Source organism: Lissotriton vulgaris, chromosome 4_1 (assembly GCF_964263255.1).
Source record: "Lissotriton vulgaris chromosome 4_1, aLisVul1.2, whole genome shotgun sequence".
In the NCBI taxonomy this organism is placed as follows: domain Eukaryota; kingdom Metazoa; phylum Chordata; class Amphibia; order Caudata; family Salamandridae; genus Lissotriton; species Lissotriton vulgaris.
The window spans coordinates 446,074,096-446,079,164 of NC_141691.1; the positions used below are offsets into that span (position 1 = coordinate 446,074,096).

Genomic DNA, 5,069 nt, shown 5'->3' on the forward strand with positions numbered 1-5,069 from the left:
AGGTATAGCCTTTTATGTTATTTTTATGGAACATCAATGCGCATACCTGAATTATTCCATAGGGGAGCCTTGTTGTGGATGTGCGAGTTTGAATCTAGTAAATTATGTCCCTTTTGCCAAGATTTATGCAAAGCAGATAAAATCGAATTTTTGGGGTCAGAACGACAAGTGCTGCTTCTATACAAAAGAGAAAGACCTGAGTCTGTGGATAAAAGATGGTGTTCTATATGAACCCATTGTGGAGCATCTTTGATTCCTGGTAACAAATAAGATATTTGAGAGATGTGTAATGTGAGGCCATTCCTTCATAGAGTTGGTGAGCATTTACTTTTGTCACAGTGAGACGAGGTTTAGCCGAACCCCATGTAAAAGTTTTAATCTTGGAGTCTATTGATCGAAGGGTGGATGAAGGGATCTGGCGGGGAAGCATGTCCAAGATGTAGATGAAGCACGGAAGTGTGACCATTTTGATAGCTTGGAATCTACCCCAAAGAGAAAGCCCTAAAGCTTTCCATTTGTTAAAAATACGCTGCATTTGAGAAATTAGAGGACTTAAATAGTCTATAATCATGCCTTCCAAACCTTTATTGACTAGAACTCCTAGGTTCTCAAGGCATGAAGATTTCCAATGAAAAGGGAAGCCGTATATAGCTGCTTTTGTAGTTCCATCAGAGATGGATAATCCCTTACTCTTGTCCCAATTAATTTTATAACCGGAAAAGGAAGAGAAATCATTGATGATTTGAAGGAGAAATGGAATACATCGGGGAGGTTTGTAAGGGTGAGTAGGATATCATCCGCGTATGAGTAAATTTTAGAGTGCCCGACTGAGAGGGGAACACCTGTGATTTCATCAGTTTGACGAATTGTAGCAGCTAATGGTTCCATAGCTAAGAGGAATAGCTGGGGGATAAAGGGCAGCCTTGGCGTGTTTCTTTCCAAATGGGAAAAGTGTCAGAAAGAAAACCACCACAATTCACTTGAGCAGATGGATTGTTATATAATAAGCGTACCTTGGTTATAAATTGATCACCCAACCCAAATCGTAACATTACTGTAAAAATGTAGTCCTATTCAATGCAATCAAATGCTTTTTCTGCGTCGAGTGAAAGAGCTAATGCATCATCTGGAAGATGTTTAGCAGATCACAGTGTATGGGTTCGGAGAGGCGAAGAATATGGAACGATTCCCAAATTTGCGTGTCATCCTTGCGCAGCGGCCTTTATAATCTTCTCTGTATCGTTCCAATTTTAGTATATGTGCTGCCGAAGCTAGCACGCTTATTTAGTCTTGGAGATGTTTTTTTTGTATTAAGATCAATTTTTGGCTTAGCGCCAAGATGCTCCTTTCGGAATGACAGTTGCGCTTTATGAATACCTATTCAATTCAATTTAATTCAATAAAATTTTATCAACCTAAAATTTGGACTCCTCAAATATTTTCAAGGTAAACATATAGGGAATTATAGATTTCGGGCCCGATTCACAAAAGTAAAGTTAGAGCAAAAGTCTGACTCAGAACAAAAATCTAACTTAGCTTCTTTTTGGAATTCACAAAGGTAAGTTACTATTAGTAACTTTGCTACTAATAAACATACTACAAGTAACATTACTAGTAGTAAAGTTATGAGTAATAACTTACCTTTCTGAATACCAAAAGGTTATGCTTTTGGTCTTAGTTAGATTTTTGGTCTAACTTTACCTTTGTGAATGGGGCCCTGAATGTCTGTGCTGTATGTGGGTACTATTCATGAGGTGATATAGACATCCCGGAAAATGTTCTTAACCCTCCACAAGAATCCACGAATGGCACTCAACAGAAGAATCCCTCAACATGGTCTCCAGTTCCATTAATGCTATCCATCACAGCTCCTCTGGCATCTCTCTCCATCCTCCTAGACCTTTCTGTAGCCTTAAATAGTGGACCACTCACCAGGCGTTTTATCTATTCTTTCCTCTGTATCCAGCATTAGTTTGGTTTCCTCCCTACTTTTTCACAATTGTTGCTAATTGGTTGAGTTCTTTCCATATGTGTATAGCAGTGGTCTTTAAACTTTGTAATCCCACGCCCACCCCAGAGATAACAAAAAATCTTTGGGGGGTCTTTGGGTCCCCCTCAGAATTTTCACAATTATTCCTTTATATTGACAATGTTTAAATATGTCTGGACGTTCTATTACCCCTTTTAAAAACGCAATCAAATACATGATTGCCAAACATACTATTCTGGTCAGGCAGGCCTTACTAACTAACCCGTAAATGTATCCAGAGTGGTTATCAGAAATGGGGGTGGGGTTTTGAAGAATATTTGGAGTCCCTTCCCTTTTGAAACATACTCCCAGCTAGGATATGTATGACAAAGGATGTTAGTGATGGCTCATTACAATGTGGCTTACTGTTGCTCATTTTTTTTACTTAAAACAAAGCACTGTTATCATCATAATGTTTCTTTTGCCAGAGCCTGGCGCCGCTCCCCCAGGATCACTTAAGGCCCCCAAGAGGGACCCGCTCCCTAGTTTAAAGACCCCTGGTGTATAGTAATATTTGCAACTCTCGTTGCCTGATTACAATTTCTGTCACAAAAGTAGAGATTTTAACCCAATTGTGAAATTACTAGACCTTATAAACTCCATGAAAATACCCGGTCCCATCCGGTATGAAATGTTTATGATCATTAATCGATGGTACTCATTAATCACAAAGGATGCCCAGTAAGTGGCTAAATCATACCAGTTTTTAATTTCTTGCAAAAATGAGTTTTTTCATGCTTCAAAGATAGCCAGAGGCATGCCCCATTTTCAAGAAACGTTATAGATGTTGGTAACAGTCGGCCTGAGGATGTAAACTTTCAGTGTATCCTTCATGAAGGGCTGGCCACTATTATAGTATGAAAAATATGACAACTTGCTTTCCCATTATAAGAATAAACTCCTAAATCTCACTATACAAAGCACTCTTAGCTTTCAAAGGTTACAGGTGTCAAGCCAATTATGACGTGGGGACCCCTTCCCTCAACAGAATATCATTGATGCAAGGGGTCCCCTCCTTAAAACCTAAAATGGGTTCAGTCTGTGATGGGCCTGACTGGGCAGACAGCAGCATGTGTGACACAAACAGTTCCTAGCCAAATCGTGCCTTAGGTACGGTATTTGAGGTACTTGGCCTGATCCAGGCGTGTATGGGAGAGCTGTGTACGTGCATGGCGAATGTGTGCAAGAGGGGAAATGGAGCTGTGACGTTTGTTTGAAACTGAAGTGCCCTGCTGCAGTAAATACTGTGGTTTAACTACAGGCTCATTCTCTGTGTCCATGTGTTGTTCCCTGGGCAATAGACCGACAGATATCTGTAGACCTAATTCCTAAAATCCATTGAGGTGTTAATATGTATATAGAGATGAGAGAAAATGCGACCTTATCTTGGAGGCACACAAACGTAGTCCAGACACCCTCTAATCTCTGAGGAGGCCCACTCTAAAAATGCTCTGAATGCGGAACTTCGCTTAGTTAGAGAACAAGTCTAACTTTACTACTTTTCGATATTCACAAAGATAAGTTACTACTATTAACTTTACTACTAGTAATGTTACACATTGCAATTTTACTAGTGGTAAGTTTACTAGTAGTAAATTTGCTAGTAGAAAAGTTACAAGTAGTAACAAATAAATAAAATCACTAGTAGTAAAGTTACTAGTGGTAACCTATATTTGTGAATATTAAAAAAGTAGTAAAGTCATCTTGCAGCTTTCACGTCTCATTTAGAGTTAGAGCACTGTCAGTATTTGAACTATTGGTCTTCAGCTTGGTCGCCTTGGGAAGCCATTTGCTGACAGTTTATATGGGCCATGGTTAAACAGAATCAGAATTTCCACCTCGTCAAAGAGTTCTACGTACAAAACATTATTTTTCCTGTTTAGGATATCTGGCTGAAACCAGAAGCACAGTGTGCACAGTCTGATCCCTTGCACTGTGGGATCCAGGCCAAGTCAAGCTGAGTAAGGGATGAGTACGGGCTGCAGAGCGGCACAGAGCGAAGGAAGAAACCTCTGGTGTGGTGACGACTCACTCCCAGTTTGTCTTTGCACTCAGTGGCCGGGTTGCAGCTGGATTGCAGATCCCTGGAGCGACTGATTGGCCCGCAGTTGGTGAAGTGCACTAGTCACTTGAAGCCCTGGTGAAGCATGGTGGCGGACGGCGTTAGGCCAGTGAGGCTGGTGCCCTGAGGGAAGCTGTTCATTTGCTCCTTCACCTTCTGGTTAATGTCAAGGGCTGTTGCTCCAGGTTCAAGGAAGGTGGAGGAGTACACATGGTGCACAGGAAGAGGTGTCTGGAGCAAGGAGCTGGGAGGCTAACAGACCAGGGATCAGTCGGAGCCGTCACTGCCTCTGTCTTTGCCCATTCAGAAGAGGCTTTTCTGGGGAGCTGGTGCAGGGTGCAGCTATAGTTTGCTGCTACACTGCTTGAGCAACTAGTGTGCCATGGTTCTAGGGCTTTAAGCGGGCCTGGCTTTCTAATCCACTGCTCTGTTCTACATTCGAACCCCCTGGGGCAAACTCATACCATTTGCTCAATTCATAACACTACGCATGCTTGGAAAGTTCAATTTCGGACTACGATTTTGGACAATAACTCATTCAGTTACACATTCCTGTAAATTGTATACCCATTAAGGTGGTGTCAGGGCAATTTGTCAGTATAGCTTGTGTGTGCTGCTTGTGAATAAGGGACACACCTGTGGTGATCTTAAATTATGCTAGATGGGGAAGATGTGCAGATTCTTGAAACTTCGAGTCGCATATTAAGATCCTATAAGATCTGTCCTGATCATAAAGCAAAGAGAAAAAGTAATTCCTCCAAGCAAGGAAAGAGTGAATTTGTTATGAACCAGCAAGTTAGGGTACTGAGTTGGAATCAATCTGTTTGCCTTTAAAAGACAATGATATTAGATCACCATTATCAGAGTTAATAAAGAAGTTTGTATAAACACATTTTTTGGCAACAAAAGAAAGAAAAACATGTTGACAAATACATCCTTCTGGTACCTCTGTAAGTACAAGTACTGATTTGTTGGATC

At 41.0% G+C, this 5,069-nt stretch overlaps 1 non-coding gene across 1 annotated transcript; it reads right to left on the reverse strand.

The window, feature by feature from the left end:
- Positions 1-1,171: 1,171 nt before the first annotated feature.
- On the reverse strand, positions 1,172-1,278 carry LOC147718844 (U6 spliceosomal RNA). The gene has a single exon (XR_015295347.1). It is a non-coding gene; the product is annotated as a U6 spliceosomal RNA (small nuclear RNA).
- Between the last annotated feature and the right edge of the window lie 3,791 nt (positions 1,279-5,069).